The sequence below is a fragment of the Bos indicus genome, chromosome 8, assembly GCF_029378745.1.
Source record: "Bos indicus isolate NIAB-ARS_2022 breed Sahiwal x Tharparkar chromosome 8, NIAB-ARS_B.indTharparkar_mat_pri_1.0, whole genome shotgun sequence".
Classification (NCBI taxonomy): domain Eukaryota; kingdom Metazoa; phylum Chordata; class Mammalia; order Artiodactyla; family Bovidae; genus Bos; species Bos indicus.
In genome coordinates this window covers 63,509,187-63,531,049 of record NC_091767.1, presented here as the reverse complement: position 1 = coordinate 63,531,049, position 21,863 = coordinate 63,509,187, and the positions used below count along the sequence as shown (strand labels likewise).

The following is a 21,863-nucleotide window of genomic DNA, read 5'->3' as shown; positions in this document are numbered from 1 at the left end:
GCCACCTTTGGTTGGGGAGCTGTCTTTGGCCACTAGTCTTTCTCAGGGATGGTTCCTTGCCCAAGATGCTTCCTAAATTGCCAGGTTCAGGCCTCCCCTGCTCTTTTCTGGATGATTGCATGGCCTCCCACTGTCCTCAGCTCCTGGCCTGATTCTCTGTCCTGTCCTGGCCAACACAGTGGGTCTCTAAAGGGTAGCCCTGACACCATCACTGTGTGTTTGAGATATATCAGTGACTCCCTAGCACGACTTTCAGGGCCATCGACATCCAGCTAGTCCTCCTATCCAGTCTCATCTTCTATCCCTGCCACTCACTCCATGTATCCAGCTTTCCTTAAGTACACCCAAGACCTTCAGGCCTCAGAATCCTGCTCTAGCTATTTCCTTAACCAGGTGATCCAGACCTCCCTCCCCCAATGAAATTATTCGGTCTGCTAAGACTGCCTTTCTCCTTGGTTAAGCCTTTCCTGGCACTTCTGGCTGTTACTCACTCTTTACACTTGCAAATGTTATACACTGTCAAATGTTTCACCAGTGGGTATATGGTCTGTTGCAGGTGAAAATCACCAGTGCTAACACTTATTTGGAATGTGAGAGAAAAATATAAAAAATGCGAACCTAGGATGAGTGGTGGCCCAGGCACATGTTTTATTTCTTCGCTTCATCCATCCATCTGCCATCCATTCATCCATGCAACAAATATAATACAACTTACTATGTGCCTGGAATTTGGGTAGACACTGGGGATATAGTGTTGGACAGGACAGGCATGGTTCCTACCCTTTCAGAGCTTTCATTCTAGGAGGGAGGCAGGCAGTAAGCAAATAAAGAAGTAGTAATAATACTAAGAGCAATACTTGTATAGTATGTATGTCGGACTTGCAACATATCAGACACCATTCTGAGCTTGTATTTTCATTAACTCATTTACCAACTATAACTGCTGTATGCTGTCGGTACTATTGGTATCCCATTTTATAGATAAGGAGACCGAGCCCAGAGGCTAAATAACTTGCCCAAGGACCCACAACTCATAGGTAATACAGCCAAGATTTAAACTCAGGCAGTTTGACCCTTGAAATAAGATTGGGGTAAGGAAACGGCTAGAATCGAGGTAAACAGGCTGAGGGGATAGACAGTGGCTGTCCCCTTGACAGGAAAGGCCCCTCGGAGGAGCTTGGACCTGAAGGGTGAGAAAGGTTTGGTTGGATGAAGTCAGGATGTAATAGCAAATGCAGACAGCCTGTGAGGGGAACGAACCTGGCTTGTTGGGGGAACAGCAAAGAGGTCATTGGGGCTGGAGTGTGGGAGTGGTGGGTGAGGGGTCAGGGTGGTGAGAATGACAATGAAGGGGTGGGCAGGAGCCAATCCCCAGGGAAGTCTGGTTTCATTCTGTTCATGGTGATTGAAGTCTTCTCTGAGTCCAGCCCTGGGTGTATGGGGTGCTGAGGGTAGAGCCCCAAGCTGGTGGCCCAGAGGGAGGGAAGCAGCAGTGGCAGAGCTGTGACAAGGGAAGGGTGGGGTCCCAAGGGAGAGCCACCCACTCAGCCAGCCCTGGGTTCAGGAGGGCTTCTCAGGGGAGGTGACGTGGAGCTGGCTGCAAGGGAGGAGAGGGCGTTGGACAGCTGGTGACGTGGGGGAGAGCGCTGCTGACAGAGGAAACTGGGCGGGCAAAAGCGGGAGGTGGGAAGGAACGTGGGCTCGGGGAGCAGTGAGTCATTCACTGTGGCCGGAGCAGGCCACGCTGAGTGTGGGCGAATGCAACCATGGTTGAGGCCGGGAAAGCAGCTCAGAGTGCTTTGGTGCAAACCTAGCCACATGATGGGACGCAGCGCGGTTCAAGTGTGCCGAGGGCCCCTGGCTTCCCAGAGGCACCTGTCTGTGGTGCCGCAGACAGCCTTGAGACCTTAGTGGAATCAAAAACCTTCTCTGTCCTTGAGCAGCCTCCCCAGCTCCCAGGAGCACACCGGACTCCTGCTGGTTGCGCCCAGTGCTGCCTCTCTAAACCTCAGCCTTCCCGTGTACAGCAGGGCAGTAGAGGGTGGACCTCACAGGGCTGCTGTGTGGGCTGAACTGTTAAACAGGGATTAGAACCGTGCCCTGGCATGTCCTCAGCAATAAGGGTTTCTTGCTTTATTGTTGTCGACACCCCTGCCCCGCCTTCTGCTGCTCCCAGAGTTGAATACCCACTTGAATACCCCCACTACATAGCATTCCTTGTCTTTCCTGAAACCCTGTTCCCACCACCTGAAATATCCCATTCTCCCCGTGACCTATATGCCAAGACCAATCCAATCTCAGAGGTCCAGATTAAATGCTGCCTCATCTAGGAAGCCTTTCCTTATTGCACTGTCCAAAGTAGCCGTTCTGGAAATTCTTTTCCTCCTTTCCCCTGTTTATTTCTATCAGAGCATGTACACCGCCCACCCCACCCCAAACCCTCCCCTCCTCTTAGGACTTTGCGGATATGGGGACGTATTTAGTTGGGCTGTGAATTCCTTGAGGACAGAAAACGGACCTGGGTTACTCCTGTTTTTTCTGGTGCCTCTCACTTCACAGACCTTATTAGGTGTCTATTGAGTAATCAGAGGGAGGGAGGCTCCGAGGGATGGAAGGATCTGCAGATGGATGTTTTGCCCCAATATGCGAGACCACGTTCCCTGGAAAATCTCCATCCAGAGAGGAATCTAGGAGCTTCCTGGACTTCTCATAGCCTCACTTGGAACTGTCTGCCCCTCAGAATTCTCTAGGAGCTGCAGGAGCAAGCACAGTGTTGCACACTCCTGGCTTGGCAGCTAGTAGCTCTGCAGCCTTAGTATGCACAAGAGGGCCTCTGGCCTAGAGAAGTTGACAAGACAAGAAATGGGTTATGAGGTGCGGGCTGTGTTATTTATTGCTTCCCTGATGGCTCAGTGGGTAAAGAATCTGCCTGCAATGCAGGAGACAGGAAATGCTGATTCGATCCCTGGGTCAGGAAGATCCTCTAGAGGAAATGACAACCCACTCCAGTATTCTCGCCTAAAAAATCCCACGGACAGAGGAGACTGGTGGGTCCGTAGGGTCTCAAAGAATCGGATAAGACTGAAGCGACTTAGCACTCATACATACAATGCAGAAACAGTATATCTGTGGTAATACAATTTCATGAGTGTGGTAGAATTAGGAAAAATACAGGTTTCTTAGGAGAATGATAATGAAAAAAAGATTGAGGAACGTATATGGTTCTACATCACTTCCATATCACATACCGTGTTCCATTAATAAGTGAATTACACTGTGTAGAGAATAGTCTATCCTGTATCCAGGTGTTTCCTACTAGACTATAAGCTTCTTGGGGGCAGAGGACTCTCATTTTCTTCATCTCCTAGTTACCAGTGCCTATCACAAGGTGTGCCTGGTACCAAGTAGGTCCTCACAGAGTGCTACACTGAACTAAGTGCAGGGAATAAGCTGAGGACTCTGAAACCCTCCATGGCAGTGTTTCTCACAATGTGGACTTGACCACGAAGAGGCCAAGGACTTGGGAGAAAAATGCAGATCCTCAGCCTCCAGCTCAGCAGAATCCCTCTGCATTGTCAACAGGGTGATTCTCGTACTCCATCCCCCCCTGCCCTAGGCATCTGCTACCAGACTCTGGGGCAGATCCAGGGCTCCAGCTGTGCATGGGTGAGGGACACCGAGGGGCTAAGAACTGGGCAGTGCCCAGCAATTTGGCGAGTTCCAGGGACCTGAATCACAGGGTGAGCTCAGAATAGACTTCTCCCAGCCTGAGAAGCCAGGCAAGGAGAAGGTAGGAACAAAGATGTGGGTCCCAATGGAGAGTAGCTCTGGAGGATTTCTGCGCCCCCTACTCTTTGAGAACACAGCCCCACTTGCTGTGGATTGGATTCTGGGGGTCCTCTGCCCCCTCCCCCGCCCCCTGAGGCTGAGTTTGAAAAGACGGTGGGTGAGTGAGTCTGCCATTGCTCAAGGGATTTGATCAATCCCTTAACTTATTCAAAACTGGGCTCTGAAACAGAGTTTCACAAATGGGAAAATACATGTAATTTGTGTAATTGAAAAGGAGCTCTGACTGCCCTTTAGGGGAACAATGCTTGCTGGACAGAGACAGTCTGGAATGTGCAATCAGTTGCTTCTGTTTCCTGGTGCTACAAAAATAGAGATTTGCGCCACAAAGGGGTGAAAATTCATCCTGGTGCTAAAATCAGTTAAATTTAACTTTTGCCTTTTGCTGGGCTTCTTGATTCATGGTTGCTGCATCAAGAGGCTAATATTGTTTAAGTCGTGATGTGAGTCACTGGGAGCGTCAGCTCCTCCAACTAGAGGGGAGGATCTTCATGGAGTCTAGGGCAGGCAATTCGGGCTCTGTCCCTGTCGTCCTGGTCAGATCCCATTCAGGGTGCGGGCTCAGATCTGGGCCTCACCTCAGGGGAAGCCCACCAGGGTATAGCCTTGGGGGCATCTGGGGAGGGTAGAGTTCTGGCTATTGGAGAACTGAGAATGTTCAGACTGGAGAGCCTGCAGGGCGCTGGGGAGGACAGAGGAGTCCTAGCTGCCTGAGCTGCATGGCTCTTGGAGAGCCGTTGCCAGGTTTCTGAGATGTGGGTGGAGAGATGCAGGAGCATGGCTGAAGTGAGAGGGAAGCAGGGCTTCCCTGCAGTCACGCCCTTGCTGCTGGAGGCATCGGGCACAGAGCAGGCTTCCTGGCTGCGAAGTAGTGAGTTCCCTGTTGCCCCGTTGCCCCGCACATTCTGGTCTCATCCAGTCCTACTGTTAGGGAGATTTAATACCCAGAGTAGGCATACACCAGGTTGCTGACTGTCACACTATATGGTGAGCGTCTTTTATGAGGGCCAAAGATGTGCTCGTGTTAGTGCAAATTTCCGGGCTCCACGCTGAGCAGGTCCAGGTTAAGGGATTCATCACATCCTTCAAGGATGGTGGACCCCACTCCTCACCCCCACTGTCGTTTCAGGTGGCACAGATGCAGTTGGTTTCTGGGAACTTGCTAGGCCAGGTGATCTCTAAGTCCTGCTCGTTTCCCAAACCTCAGAATGCTGATGAGTGCTGCTGGCTCACACAAGTTTAATTTACGCAGCCCCGGTTGGAAAGAGGACATGGAGACAGCAGGTGCTGCTGCTGGGGCCAGCATCCCAGGACAAAGCCCTCAGCCCACGGCGTGGCAAGAAGTTCTCCTTCACCTCGCCCCTCTCTTTGTCACCCACCTGCTCCTTCATCCAGCGGCCACTTACAGGCTGTCTCCTCAGTCCGTGGTCCCTCCGCCTGGCAGAGCTTGCTCATTCTTCCAGATGCGGTTTGGCCGCTTCTTCCTCTGTGAAGCTTCCTGTTCCTTCCCCCGTGCTCCCTTACCTGCCTAGTTTTCCCATGGCGTTTGCTGCCTTGTGCCTGCGCCTCCTTCCACCCCCGCCCTCAAGCGGCCAGAGGTCAGGGCCTGGTGTGGTCCTGACTCAGATCCTGAGTGGTCCCTGGAGCTGGATGCCTGACTTCTGCACCTTAGGCTCGTCCCTAATGATGAGGGCAGACTCAGATTCAGACTCAGAGGGACCCGAGGGCTTTCCAGCTGCAGCCCCTTGGTAAAAGGACATGAAGGGACATCTGAAATGATCTCTGGCTTGGCTTTAGCCCACATCTCGCATTTCTGGCCCTGATGCTCTGTAACTGATATGCTTCCTTTGAAAATGTTTTCAGACCTGCTCAGAATCCTTTCCTCGGAGATCTGAAGGTGGCTGGCTTCTGACTCTGCCTTGCACAGTTTTGGAGATGTTCTATAAACCTCCCCCAATGTAGTCTGTCCCCCTGAAAGCATGGAGCCTGGGGATGAGTGGGAGGATTTGGATCTGGGTGGGGAAGATGGAGACAGGGTAGCCTGAACAAGAGATGGAAGCAAAGCCAGCAAAAATGCAAGAGACGTGGCCAGAGAGGGTTCACACTCTGAGACCAGGACAAAATTCTTTCTAGGGAGTGAGATGATAGTGGTCTCAGCTTGCAGACAGAAATAGTCTCGCTGATGAAAATAAAGTCAGGTTCCTGAAGGGATAAAGGGCTGCTTGCTGGAAAATGCAAACACTCTTTCGTCAAGAACCGTATCCCGCAGAGCCTGTCCTTTAAAAGGCAGCTGGAGCAGATTATTAAATTGTAGATGCGTTTCTCCTGGCACTGTCCCAAGCCTCCCCTCAGCGGGTAGCCCACCCTGCCCCCTGGACGGCCCCGACACTCCCTCGAGGACCTTCCTGGGCAGGACCATTTCAGTTTGTGTGATGGGGCGGTCTCCTTGGCAGAGCTCTCATGAGGGAGTGGAGGTGAGGAGGGCATGTGGACGGGAGAACCCTGACTGTGTAAATGTTGGCACTTTAGGACTTGATTTCTGAAAAATCTGAATCATGCTTGGTTTTGACATTAAAAAAACAAATCTGTGAAAACCCTTAAATCAGGCCCTTTGCTATTTACTGAATTCTAGCATAGCTCTAAACTGTTGGTCAATGCCATTTCTGTTATAGGAACAGAAAATTTGTCATCTGACTTGATTTTCTCATGTGATTATCTTATGAAAGCTATTGGTTGCCTGAGAAATCAAGAGGCCGTTTCTTACTTAGCTGTGGTTTGTGGACTTTGATATGTATTCATAGAAAGGCATCAGGTCTTAGCAATCACTGGGTCTGTTCTCTCCCCTGTATAGACTGGGAGCAGAGGCCCAAAGTGGGTAGGATCTTAACCAAGTGCTCACAGCAAAGCTGGATCCCGTGGCTCACTCTCCAGGGCTTTGTAATTACCCCCTGGTCTTATTTTCTCTTTCTCAGCTTCACTTTTTTCTCTCATGTAAAATGGAAATAGCAAAGTAGCCTCATATGTTCTGTACAGCTGTGAGAATCAATGAAGGTGTTTCCTTTTTTAGCTGAAAGCACCTTTAGAGACTGCAGAACAGTAGCTGCTCTTATGATGTCATGATATGACAATGTCACAGTGAGAGAGACTCCTCCCAGAAGCAGACCTCTGATGATAGCCCCCATTTTGCGTCAACAGCAAAGGTTACTTACTCTGGCACTGCAGATCCGAAACAAAGACATAGCGGGCAGGATGGGGGTTCTTCAGCAAGACACTCAAAGTGCACATGACCTCTGCTTCTCAGCCCTCTAGGGTCAAAATCCAACAGGCTGGAATCCTGCCACCGCCCAGCCCACGTGACTGCCACGCCCTTGCCATGGAGTGGGCGATGGGAACTGTGGACCTGATTGAAAACCACTTAGGAGCTGTGGCGTGCTTAGGCATGGCTAGGAACTTTGCTGCTGCTGCACAGCTCTCTAAGAAAGAGAATGGAGGCCAATAATCCAGGGCGGGTTGGAGCCATTTCTTGGCACTGGTCTCCAGAGGGGCCATTTAGCACATTAATAATCTATGAGATGCTTCCACCTTCTGGATTCATTAAAAAAAGAAAGAAAGAAAGGTGGGGGAGGAGAAAGAGAAGAAATATTAAAAGCGTGCACTATGGGCTATGTGGCGGGGGGTGGGGAAACCCTGAGGACTGGAGATTACGGATGGCCCTTCATGTCAGTGACATTGGAGGCCTGGTGCAGTAAAGGAAGGTTCTGAGAGCACGTGGAGGGGCGTTCATGAGGGGATCGAAGGTTTCCAGCTATTGGTTTGCATGCAAATGGATGGGAGGAAGTATGAGCCCTCAGCCAGGATCCTGGCAGAACCCATTGATAGTCTGTGGGGAAAGGAAAGTGCACTGTTTCCGTTCATTCATGCTCATATTTACTTATTCATTCCTTTATTTAACAAGTGCAGTGCCTGCTGTGCACTCTCCCAGACCAGCGCAAATTCCACTGCTCAGTGCTGCTACCCCAGGACAGGTGGGTGTTGGCAGAAGAGCAGTTAGGCCTAGTAGCCAGAACAGAGGCCAGGAATCTAGAAGCTCTGGGTCTTTGTCCCTCCTATGTCTCTCTCTGATAGTAGGCTTGGGCAAATCGGCAAGCTCCTGGAGCCTCACAGAACTCATCTGTGAAATGGGCTAACTAAACCTGCCCTTCTGGGGCCCCTGAGAACATCAGGTAGGACAGGGAAGGCGGAGCAGCTGATGGCCCTTTTCAGACTGCAGCCCCTATAGATTAAGGTTCATGTTACCATTACTGACGCTTTTGGCATCTGAAATACCAGCCAGGCCCCAGGCAAGGGGAAACTCCTTGAAAAACTATGTCTCCATTTGTCTCTAGATTAAAAGGTTTGTGGGTGAAATGAACTATCACAAACCGGGAAGGTGATTCAGAACAGTGAGATTAAAACAGAGACCCTGCAGGAGAGGCCAAACAAGCCCAAGGCATCTGTAAGCAACGTGCACACCCTCTTTCCTGGTTGAGTTTTCAGAGAAGCAGAAGCAAAGAAGGGCACGATGTTATCGAGTGCATAGCGGTCTCCAGTCTATTCCTGCCAACGACCCAACCCATATCTTTCTTGTCCATCTGCTAAAAGATTCAATTCAGGGTTCTGACCCCCATTTTTAATTCAAGACCACGGTATCTAAAGTAATATCAGTTCCCAGCGTGTAACTCCAATGGCCTCATTGTTGATGCGTCTCTCACCGCCTGGAAATATGCTGGGTGTAAATAATTCATTCTAAATAAATAAATTACTCGCACTGCTTACAGTACGGCTGATGCTGCTAGGAAGCAGCACAACTGCACATTATGTTGAGTCGAGTCTGGAATTACAAGTTGAATCTGGAAAGAACTGGAAAGGGAATCAGAAAAGGAAGTCCCTCCAGGAGGACCAGTGTGTAAAACAGGGTGACAGGACAAAGTACACGTGTGCTCGGTCGTGTCCGACTCTGTGACCCCATGGACTGTAGCCCACTAGGTTCCTCTGTCTGGGGGATTCTCAGGCAAAAATGCTGGAGCGGATTGCAATTTCCTTCTCCAATGCATGAAAGTGAAAAGTGAAAGTGAAGTCGCTCAGTCGTGTCCGACTCTTCTCGACCCCATGGACTGCAGCCTACCAGGCTCCTCCGTCCATGGGATTTTCCAGGCAAGAGTACTGGAGTGGGGTGCCATCGCCTTTTCCAGATTCAGGCTGAGGATCCGCTTTTGGACTGTCAGAGTGGAAATGCAGTTGCAATACTGTTCTCAGCTCCTCTGGACATCCCTGCAGTCAGCATCAGGGACCACAGGGCTCTTGTCCAACTGTGCTGCTCGAGCCTTAGTGTGACAGGCTTACCTGGGAGGCTCTCTCAGCAATGGTGGCCAGGAGCACACAGGGGACCTGTAGTTCCACGCAGGGAACAAAGGAGAGGGCACTGGGTCAACACGAGGACTCCTGGCTGGCCATCCTGGGCCTGCCGTCTTCAGCTGGATGGCTTTATGCAAACCACCTCCCCTTGCTGGAGCCTGAGCATCCTATCTGTGATTGTCTGCCTTCCTCCCAGGACTGTGGTGACACTCGTGTGGGGCAAAGCCTGGGGTGTTTGGTTGCTCTGGGGCAAAAAAAACCGGGTTTGTGTTACAGTGTGGCACTGACGGCCCCTTCCTTGTCCTGTTTGATAAGGTGGGCTTGTGCCCATTTGTATAGATGAGGAAACGGAGGCCCAGAGGGGCTAACATGCTTGGCCAACTCTTAATAATAGCAGTGTTTTTCTTGGGCTTTGGTCACATGGGCTGGGATTCCCATCCAGGCTCTGGAACTTGTTAGCAGGTGGTCATGGACAGAGAACCCTGGTGTGCTGCAGTCCATGGAGTCGTAAAGAGTCAGACACGACCGAGCGACTGAACTGAGCTGTTTGGCAGATTACTTAGCCTTTCCCATGCTCGGCTCCTTGTTCGTGACCTCGGTGGCACTGTGCTGACCTGGCTGGTTGTAAGATGACCTGATATGACCCATGCTCATACTCCTTCAAGGACCAGGGCACCCACATGGCCTCCTGCTCTGCCTCCCAGCTAGGGGCAGGGTCGTGGGGTCTGGGCCGGCTCCCTAAGGCTGGTTGTGTAGCCTCGGTGCATCCCTTTCTGGGCCCCTATCATCGACGGAGAGGGGTGGGCCAGCTGATGGGCCAGATAACCTTGATAGTTGTGTCCCGATTCTCTGTATCTCCTGTGGCTCAGAGCCATCAGCACCTGCCTTCACCCTGGTAGCTTCCCTCCTGGGCCCTGCATGCGATTCCCTCCCCCAGGGGCTCACAGCCTGGGGCCTGGTTATCCTTCCATTTCTAAGCGGCTTACCACTTAGGCGTGGCAGTATGCCCCAGAGCTCTCCAGGCAGAGAACCCTGCCCTACAAGGGGAAGGAAGTGACCCCAGAGAGATGAGACAGCCTGCCTGAGGTCACACCACAAATGGTGACAGAGCTGCGGTGCCAGCATTCTGTTGGGTCCCCCTCTCTTCCCTCCCCGTATTCTGAGGGATAGAACCTGCTCTATGCAGCTCCCAGGCCCTTGCCTATGCTGTGTCCACTGCTCGTGCCCTCTCGATTCCCCTCTGCACCTGGCAGAGTCCTCTGCATTTTCTGATATTTAGTTCAAGTGCCGTCTCCTTGCAGATCTCTGATCTTCCCCAACCTGCTCCAGCTGTAGGAGCTCCTTGCCACCTCTCTTTGCCTTTTCTTCACTTATTTCATCTCTGCCATTTCTTCAGTAGATTGCAGTTCTCTGATGAGGTTTGCATGTTACCCACCACACTGTGAACTCCTTGAGTCCTGGCTGTACCCAAAGGACCTTGTATAGGACCTGGCACTTAGTCAGTACTCAGAAAGCATGAGTGAACACATCTGGGTGGCATGTTACAAAACCAATTTGCAGTACCACTGGCCTACATTTCAATGGCCTTGGCCATGGGGCAGGCACAGTTCTAAACACTGCATAAATGAGCTCATTTTCTCCACACACCAACCCCACGAGCTGGACATACTCTCCTCGTTTCACAGATGAAGAGACAGAGGCACAGAGAGCTTGAGTGTCTTGCCAAGGGATTGCCGGCATGAAGTAGCTGTGGAGCCTATGCTGGCCTCCGCTGGTGCCCTGCCTCTCACAGCTTCATCCAGTCCTCAGGGCAACACTGTGGAGAGGGAAGAACGGGTGTCATCCTAGTGAGGCGGAATGAGGAAAATGAGATGCAAAGAGCAAGACTTTCCCTGCTTCCTGCTGCGAGCAGACCTCAGGGTGTAGGAGAGGGGGCTCCCTCCATGTCTCTGGGGTTCCTCCCCAGCCCAACTTGCCTGTCAGCAGATGATGACCCAGGCTGGTGTGAGTCTCTCTGTGTAGACCTGTGTTCTCCTTGTAAATCATTCATGATGTGCATGCACACACACACACTTTTAGACTCATCCAGTAACTTGTTGTGTATAAAAAATGAATGGTTCCTTTGAACTCAGAAAATAGATGGACTGGTTGTCATAAAAATCAATAACATGCTAAGTATTTCAAGCATATAGTACTTAGAGTTCTACTCTTGGTGGTTTTGTAATGAATGGCTTGATTTTTTTTTTAAATAGAGCATAGCCTACTTTCGTTTTGAATTATACAGAAGGCTTTTGCCTTGAATCTGTTTACTAAGAAGATTAAATAATTGATTATTTCCCTGATGCCGAGATTGAGCCTTATTCAGTAGGAAGCGCTCAACTTAAGAAAAACAATCTGAGGTCAGGTGATTATTGAGACATTATGTCCAGATGCAGATATAGGCATCATTTTCTCAAACTTCCCCCAGCTTCCCACACAGACTGTTAACATGGCTTTGCTTAACCAGAAAACAGCTCCCTTCTTGTCCTGGGTTTCTTCGAAAACCCCAGGTGCCTTGCTAGAGTAATGGGTGCCTAGACCCTTGGCACAGCAAAACAGCCCAGCCCGGCCCTGCACCCACACTAGCAAGAAGGGATCTTTGCTCAGTTCTCAGTTTCAACACCGCTTCTCTGGAAAGCCTTTCTAGACAGATCACAGCCTCCAATAGACACGTCCATGGCACCTGCCGCTCCCAGCCCTGCAGCATCATCGCAGGTTCAATTCCTGGTTCAGTGTTGAGCCTGCCTGAGTGCTGTCAGCTCCCTTCATGAGGGTGAGACCACATCTCCTTTGCAGGCACAGTTGGAATCCCAGAGCCAGCATGTGGCCTGGAATACAGGAGAACCTCCAAGGACTCCTTGTTTTGTTTTTGTTTGGGAGTTCCTTCTTTCTTAATCTCTCACTTTTAGGAAAGTAACATTGTGAATTCATGGATTTTTAAAAATATATTAAATGGACTGTATTCCAATCAGTTGCAGACATTATTTTTTTAATATAGACATTAAAGCCGTTTTCCTGCTCTACTTATATTTCTGACTTTCCTTCTTTCCAGCTTTTTATTTTGAAAAATTTCAAACCCATCAAAAAAGTTAAAAGCGAGTACAGTGAACCTCATGCACCCTTTATGTAGATTCTCCAGTTGTTTGCATTTTGCCCTATGCGTTTCCCTATCTCTCTCTCTCCCTCTGCCTGACCCTGCCACTACACTCTTATTTTTTGTTAAAGCACTTGACAATACTTTGCAGAGGCAATATTTCATCCCTAAATATGTCAGCATGAATTTCCTAAGAGCAATTATATTCTCTTATTTAACAATAGTATAATTATCACATCTAAAAAACTAACAGTGATACAATAATGCTACCTAATATATGGTCCGTGTTCAAATTTTCCAACTTGTCCCCAAAATGTACCTTTTGCCATTTGTCAAGGTAGGTGGGAAGGGATCAAGGGTCCAGCTGGGAGGATGTGTTAGGTTTGTTATCATGTGCTGAGTCTCTTTAACCTAGAACATTCCTCCTACTTTGGTGGGAATTGGGGTGGGGGATGCTTTTGGGATATTGACCTTCTCGAAAATCCCAAGCTAGTTGTTTTATAAACTGTCCCACAGGACCAGAATCTGAATTTGTTTCTTCACAATTAGATTCAGGTTAAGCAGTTTGGGCAAGGTGAAGCTACATTTTTTATATCAGTGCAACGTGTCAGGAGGCCCACGTGTGAACTCTTATCAGTGATGCTAAGTTTGATCACTAGGTTAAAGTGGTATCTGCTACATTTGTTGTAACAATACCTTTTCCCCTTAGTAATTTTGATGTAATCTGTGGGGTGAAACTTTGAGACCATGTGAATATCCTGTCCCCCATGATCTTTGGTTTTAGCATCTGTTGATGGTCCTTGCCTGAATATTGTTAATTATATTGGGGTTGCAAAATGGTCATTTTCTAGTTCTATTTTTCCTTCCACATTTAAGCTGATATTCTTATCTACAGAAGAGTGTTCCCTTTTGACCATTTCTCTCCTTCCTCCTGCCCGCTTCTCTCCCTTCCTCCTTTCTCTGCTGTCAGTCTGGGTGCTTACTATTTTACCTGCCTCAGCCGGAGAAGGCAATGGCACCCCACTCCAGTACTCTTGCCTGGAAAATCCCATGGACGGCGGAGCCTGGAAGGCTGCAGTCCATGGGGTTGCTGAGGGTCGGAAACGACTGAGTGACTTAGCAGCAGCAGCAGCAGACTTTGAGTCAACTATTTCTCCCAAGAGCCCTGATTCTTTCTGATGGGGAATCATGCATGCTAGGCATGCTCATTGCCACTGGGGTTCACTGCTTCTAGGTTTTTTCAGTGAACTCAGGTTCAAACTATAATTTTTAATGTTTTAAACAAAAAAATGTTTAATTTGAATCTGACCATCAGAAGATAATCATGCAAATATAGGACATCCTACAATTCACCTGGCCTGGATTCTTCCAAAAAGTTAATGTTGCAGAAAATAAGAACAGTGGCAGAAGGGCAGAGCACTGGTTTAGATGAAAAGAGATTGAAAAAAATATGTAACAATCAAAGGCAAGGCTCATGTGTCGATGGGAACCTGAATGTTTAAAATGTAAAGGGCATATTTGGGAAATTGAAGAAATCTGAATGTGGACTATACATTAGATAATACTGAATTACTGTTCATTTTCATTAGTGTGATAATAATGCTGTAATGATATAGGAGAATGTCATTATGAGGAGATGCATTCTGAACTATTTAGGAGTAAATTGTCAAAATGTCTATAAGTTAACTTCAAATGTATTGAAAACACAAGTGTATCTCTATGTATATGTGTGTCTGTGTGCATATATATTCATATATATGTATGTATTTATAGAGAAAGAAAGCAGACACGGGAAATAGTGAGTGGTGAAGGACATATGATATTCATTGTACTGTTTCTTCAAATTTTTGTAGGTTTGAATATTCTCACAGTAAAAAGCTATGAATCTCTGTGGGGTTTGGGGTGGGGAGAGACTAGAGCCCTCCTTATTTGGTCAATAAAGATGTGTCCAAAAGTCCCTTTACAGATTTTTCTCCATGTGATTACATTAATAACTTTATATACTTAAAAAAAAATTTGTGTACTCTAAAGTGCCTTTATTTTCAGTTTTCAGGGTTTGATGTTTTCCCTATTGTTAATTAATTTTATTTTTAAAATATAAACAAAATTTTAAATTAAATTTTTAAAAGTTAATTTACATTTAATTAAATTAACTTTCCTGTGATTGATGTTTCCTGTTAGGTGCATTCCAAACTAACCTATCTAGAGTTACTGTTTCTCAGATCCTCTCTTACTAAGCTAAGTGATTGCAAAATACGGTTTAAGGCATTTTAAAATATTTATTTCTCTCCTTCATCTGAATAATTGTACCATTTCAGCTTATCCTGCAATAGTTTCTTGGAGAATTCCAGCTAACACACAATCTTTGTACATATCCAGTTGGATGAGTTCAGTGTCGTTAATTTCAGCTGAATTTGATTACGATTTATTGAATTGCTTCAAAACAGATGTGTGTTTAAATGCCTATTTTTGGTGTTATGTTTTAAATTGAATGTATGACCTCTGGGAAAGCATGTAAAATGTTTACAACTTTTATATGACTCTATAGTCAAGACTATTCGACAAGCAGAGAATTCTTGGCTCCAATCTAACATCCCTCTTATTCCATGCCACCTCGGTAGATAACAATTTTTGTTAGTTTCAAACTTATTCTTCTAGTGTTTCTTGTTGCAAATAAGCACAAATGCATGTGCGTGTGTGTTTATTTTTCTTTCTCCTTATGTAAAATAAGCACAAATGCACGTGCGTGTGTGTTTATTTTTCTTTCTCCTTATGTAAAAGTGAACATACTGTATATATGCTATTTGGCAAGTTGCTTTCTCACTTAATTTTCCTGGAGCTTACTGTTTTATCACTAAAGACATTGCTTATTCTTGTTACAGCTGCAGAGCACTTCTTTGTGTGAATATACTATAATTTGTGGGCTTCTCCGGTAGCTCAGCGGTAAAGAGTCAGCCTACAGTGCAGGAGCCACAGGAGACTTGGATTCAACCCCTGGGTCAGGAAGATCCCCTGGAGGAGGGCATAGCAACCCACTCTAGTATTCTTGCCTGGAGAATCCCATGGACAGAGAAGCCTGATGGGCTACAGTCCATAGTGCTGCAAAAAGTTGGACACTACTGAAGCGACTTAGCACGCATGCACTGTAATTTGTATAGCAGGTCCCCTATTGATGGACGTTTAGGTTATTGCCAACCTGTTGGAATAACCTTGGTCACATGTCGTATTTGTGTGAGTGTAAGCTGGGGATGAATTCCTAGAAGTGGAATTTCTAGGTCAAAATGAAAGTGCATCTCTAATTTTTCTAGAAAATACAGCTTTATTGAATGAATGAGAATACTAATAAATGAACTTGATTAAGAAGAGCAGAAAGTAAAAGCCTGGTATCTAAATGGAGACATAAAGCAATTAGACTAAATAATTCTCTTTGTGAAAGAGGCTGGCTTAAAACCCTTCTGGCGACGTCTCTAGTCCAGTGATTTTTATTTTCTCGCCTGAAGAGAGAATTTAGCCTTGGTTTGTAAATTAAGCATAGAATTACAAAATCATGAAATTTTAGAGCTGAACTAAAAATCCACCTGGTGCAGTCTCCTTATTTTAGCAGTAAGGAACCTCAGGCCCAGAAATATAAGAGAACAGAAAGATAGAGAAGACACAAATTTAGTTCGATTCCATCCAATTCAATGAACAGTAGGTGAAATATCTGCTTTGTAATAAGGCAAATTGTCAAATGTGAAACTGTACTACTGAGCACCCCAAGATAGCACATGAGAGGCATGGTTGTTCAGACCCCTGAGTGCTTTCTATCTCAGCCACCTCTCCTTAAACAGAATTGTCTTAGTTTAAATGGATTTTGTTTCGCATTGTTTGTGTTATTCTGGGGCATTCAAATGTAGTCATGATGGTAAGCTGGATCAGGTGGAGGGACTGGCTGGCCGTGTGCATTCTGACTGACTATGTGGGTGGGCATCGTTACTGAGTGTAGTCGGAAATTACATAATCATGGCGTTGGTCGCATTCTGTTTTGATTCCAAGCAGGCAGCATGGAGCGGCAAATGAGTTTAGCTCAGCCCAGCTGTGGACTTGTGCTGTGAGCCTGGGCAAGTCCCTTGTCTTCCCTGGTCCTCACTGTGTAAAATGAGGAGTTGGACAAGTCCAGGATGGCAGATAAATTAATGAATTGGTGCCATTATTTCCCCCATCCTGTGCTAATTGCAGACATAACGAACTGATTGCCACATGCTCTTTACTGGTTTAACCCATCTCTCTCGCCAGCCACTGTCAGCCTGTTAAGGATGTCACATAGGCTCAAGCCTATTTATCATCTCTGGCTTAGATGATTACTTAGGATTACCAGATAGATTATAGGACACTCAGTTAAATTTGAATTTCAGGTAAATAAAGAATAAATTTTTAGTACATGTGTGTCCCCAACATTTCTAAATATGGCAACACTCTTAGGCCACTTCTACTTCTACAGATATTTCTCTTTTTTTCTATATAATTAATTTCATCTGAGAGATCCACCCTCTTTTTGGTACTTCTGATGGTGCCCATTCTCCAGTCTCGAGGTAAGAATCTAGCTCAGTCTATATTGTTTAAATTCGTATTATGGTTTAATGTAGTGGAAAGTGATGAGGATTTGAGTAGGTGTTTATTTCCAAGGGCCATATACTCTTGTCAGACTGCTTAACACACCTGCAACACCATGTTTCCCAGACCTCATTTAGCTGCCACTTTCTTGATTTTGCCAAATCGCCATACCACTTGTATTATTAATTTATTTAGTATTTTCCTTTAAATCAACTCAATCTTTCATTTAAATACCATGGATGGAAAATCAGGATCATTTACTAAGAAGAAGTATAAAAGTAAATAAAGAGAAAAAATACCTATTAAGATATAAAATATTAGATTGGGGCTCACCTAAAACCATTGGGTGTGCCACCAATTCACATAAAACATAACACCATCACATGCAAACTCCTTGCTGGTTTGAGAATCCCATCCTTGACCCTGGCGGACGATCCTCAAGATTTCCTTGAATACCTCCAGTGACGGGGAACTCAGTACTTAGCAAGATTGTGATTCATTCTTGAATACCTTATTACTAAATATTTCTTCTTTATTGGTTCATATTAGCCTCCCTGAAAGTCATACTTTGATCTGAGCTTTCTTATTTTTTAACAAGTATTAATATTTGTGTGCTTCTTATGTAACAACTTGAGTGCTTGTTATCTTACTGTCTTATGGAGGGAAGTAAGGATGCAGTTACGGTTCAGTGTGATAGATCTGATGGGGGTGGGGAGGTGCACTTGGCTCGGACTGGAGGTGTAGGGAGGTGTTTAGGAAGGCTTCTTTGTGGGGGAATGAGAGAGAGCCTGGTATGCTTTGGAAAGTAAAAGGCTGGAGAGTGAGAGTGAGAAAGGAGGCTAGAGTGGTAGAAAAAGGTGATGGATGAGCTGACTAAGTGGGTATTGTAACCCTCATGTTCCATTAGCACAAGGACCTACTTCCTGTAGAACATTTTCACAGTTAAGTTCTCATTTCAAAAAAAAAAAGAGCCCTGGAGAGTTGACAGGACTTATTCTTTCCATTTCATAGGTAGGAAGACTGAGGTTTAATGGATTGCTGGTGGGCATGCAGCTTACACTGGAAGAGCTGGGTCTTGATTGTTCCATAGTCACACTGCTTTCCTTGTGTCCTAGCCGCAGGCTCACTGGTCCAGGATGACCTTCTCTGTCCCCCTGAAGAAGACTTCACATTCTTGGAAAGCACCTTAGAATCTTTTATCTTGATTTAACTTACTCAGTTTCCCCAGGACTGATCATGAAGCAAATCTGAGAGGTCTAAAGTCCAGCATTCTGCTTCTCCTTCCTTGGTTCTGGGAGGTGTTGGCTCACAATTGTAAATAGAACCTACAGTGACCCCTTCCTTTAAAGCCCAGTTGTCTGGGCTTTGAGATGCCCAGTGACCTCCACCCTCCTGACCTTTTTGTGGACTCTCTGTCTTTGTGTTGGTGGGGCAGGTGTTGCAGGGTCCCCTCAGGAGTCTTGGCCTGTCCTGGTCAAGTGATTCCTGAGTAGAGTCCTACAGCCCAGAGCTTTGCCTGGACTCTCTTTAGATGCTCCAAGATCACAAGCCCAGCTAAAACCATGTTTTTCTCAGCCACAGAAATCAGTGCTTACTTTCCTCCTGAGCCCCATTCTGTGTGAAAACCATGGTGAGTTCTTGTCTGGAAGGCAAGCACGGAGGCCTCTTGTGATCCTGTTGCCTCCTCTGTCCACTTCTGTTTTCTTTTCTCTCATAACTACAGAGAGGATTGGAGACAGCCCACAAAATGCACACAGACCAGTCAGTGAAATGGGCCTAGCTATCAATCACTTCTCAGCACTCCAAAGGAAGGGAAGGAAACAGTGCTGGAAGAGCTGAGGGATAGCAGGGAAGCCTTCATGGAGCAGGTGGCTGTGAGCAGCCCTGGACAGATGAGTAGGAGCTGGTTCTAAAGAGATGGGAGGATTCAGCAGATGGGAATGCTGCTGTATCTTCTCCCACTGCAAGCATCGAGCTGGGCCCCAGCACACCTTTCCCCCTCCATAGATGTGATGTCAACTTATCGACTAATTAGAGGTGCTAAATTGACATGAGGAGACATGATTTTTGCAGTGTGGTAATTAAAAGGCAGTTGGCTTCACAGCTGTGATCACACACAAGTGCTTCTTACCCTTAAAGACATCAGCTGAAGGCAAAGTGCAAAGGAACTGAAGAAACCAGTCTTCTATTGTAATTTGTTAATTTCCTGCATTTGTCACCTACACAGCTGTAAGGGAGAAGTGAATGAAGCATCTAACCAGAAGTTTAAGAAAAATTAAAGACATATGTTCTAATTATGCACAGTTAGACAAACAAAACAATCATTACTTTTTAAAAATTAACAAGACATTTTTAAAGTGATTTTATTTATTAATTGGCCACGCTGCCTGGCATGTGGGAACTTAGTTCCCTGTCCAAGGATGGAGACTATGCCCCATTCATTGGAAGCATAGAGTCTTAACCACTGGACCACCAAGGATCCTCCAATTAACAAGACATTTTTAAGTTGCTAGGTTAGGATTTAGAATTAGATCCTAATTATGAGTTAGAATTATGTCTCAGCCTGGTAGTAGCCACATTACTGTGAGCAGACCCTTCCATTCTCTGAGGTTTTGCATGTTAAAATGGGTAAACTCTCCTCCATTCTGCCCTCATGGGGTTGAGGTATTATTGAAGGAAAGTATTTCGTCAGTTAAAAGGCTTTTCTTAATTGTAAGCAATACCATCCAGTTCTCATAACTTCTCAGTCTAGAAACTGTGATCTAACATTAACAATCATTAATTGGATGCCTGTGCATTCAGAGCCTCAGAATAGCCCTAAGATTGGGGAGGGGGCTTGTCACCCTGGTTTAGTGGGGACAGATCCCCAAAGGTGAAGTAATGTTCCTGTAGTCATGTAGTGAGTGGTGTGGCCGGCATTCAGTCCCAGCCTGTCCAAGCTGGAACTCAGAATTCTTACCCCATGGACCATACTGCTTTCTCAGCACTGGCTTGGTTGTGCTCTTTCTCTACTTAACTACAGCTTTTTACTCTAAAGGAGGAAAAAAAGGATTTGAGGAAGTAATATTTGTTTTGCAAACTTCTTTATGTAAGACAATGATAGAAATATAGTAGAGGGGAGTAAAGAAGGAAATAAAAGTCGCAGAATGGCACATGGGAAAAAAATGTATCTTAAAGAGCAAAAAATTAAGTTACTTTACAATTTAATATTTACACATAAATAAAAGCTTTTCTCTTAAACTGGGTGATCGACAGTTGAATATTGATTTTATCATTACTCCTTGAACTGAACATATATATTTTATATACTTATACATGTAGTTTATAATCCTAATAAAAGTTTAAAAAGAAAAATGTGAAGAATTTGATCTTCAATAAAATGTCAAATATACATTTGAGTTTTATTTCATATAATTGAATTGCAACATCTCAGGCAATTGAGGAGCAGGGCAATGGCAACCCACTCCAGTACTCTTGCCTGGAGAATCCCATGGACGGAGGAGCCTGGTGGGCTGCCATCTATGGGGTCGCACAGAGTTGGACACGATTGAAGCGACTTAGCAACAGCAGCAGCAGCAGCAGCAGCAGCAGCAGCAACAGGCAATTGAAGCATAATAAGCCACGGATTTAGTATTGTTGTGTTTTTTTTTTCTTTTAAGCAAATCTTTTTTTTTTCTTCTGCTTTCTCTTAAATGGTCCCACTTGCTTTCCCATATTGTACCTGGGTGCCTTCCTAAAAAGCAGCCTTTTTGATGGAGAGATGAACCAGATTTCAAGAAGAAAAGTCCCAAGTTTGAGCCCTAACCTTGCTACTTGCTCACATGTGACTCTGAGCAAGTCACTTATCTCTCTGAGCTTCCGTTTCCTCATCTATAAAATTAGGGCAATAAAGTCTACTCTGTATCGTGGGGTTTTGTGAAGATCAAAGTTAGACTAAAGCAGGAAATGAATTTTGGAAGTTGTTCATCACACAGAAGAAGCATAAGTCTGTGGAATGGAAGCTGGTGATATTAGTCTCCCTGCTTTGCCAGTCACTTGATCTGTGATGACGTGCAAGTGGCTTAGCCTCTTTGAGCCTCAGTTGCTTCATCGAAAAATGCAGATCAAAATAATGTCTGTGCCATATGGTGGTTTCGCACATTCAGTGACAAAGTGAACCCTTCACGTCAAGCCCCACACACAACTGGCCCCAAGGCAGGTGCTCACTAGGCAATACCTTGAAGAAGGCAAAATATCTGAGTTCAAATCCCAGCGTTGCCCCTTGCTGCTCATGGGGCCTTGGGCACGGCATTGTGTCTTTTCTGAGCTTCAGTCTCTCCACGAGGAGCAAACACTGTTATGCCCTCCCTGCCTCCAGCAGGAATTGTTGCAAGTCCCCAGTTTTTAAGGACATGACAATGGACATGGGTGATAACAACTCAGCTGCTGTGCATCTCTGAGTGATTAGCACTAAATTTCATCAATAAGAAGGCGGGTGATTGTCCCCAGGGGATTCCAGAAGACGTTTCAAGCCCCAGAGCCAGCCTGCATATGCTGCTCAGCAAGCCTTATTGGAGTGGGCCACAGAAACTCGCCCAAATGCCAGGCTTTCATTTTCCCTCCTTAACTTGGAAAATGCTTTGTGGCCACCCCATATCACATTAGTCTCACAGGCATCTGTGTTGAGGCACTTTGTGTCCAAACAGTTTTTCGCCAGGGCTTGGGCGCAGCGGTGACCTGGCGCAGATCTGAAGTGGACCCCAGTTCCCAACGCACACAGCCTGGAGCCTTTGTATATGTCCTGGCACTGGCCACAAATAGGGTTTTGTCAGAAGCTTCCTGAGAAAGTTGCATTCCATTCATCTTGGCTGAAAGGAACCCTAGATGACAAATACCTCCCTCATTTAATTACAGAAAC

The 21,863-nt window shown here is 46.2% G+C and overlaps 1 protein-coding gene across 1 annotated transcript in view; it reads left to right on the top strand.

Moving 5' to 3' along the window:
• The window catches only part of GABBR2 (gamma-aminobutyric acid type B receptor subunit 2), a 369,209-nt gene that overhangs the window by 117,565 nt on the left and 229,781 nt on the right, over positions 1–21,863 (top strand). The window lies entirely within an intron of this gene.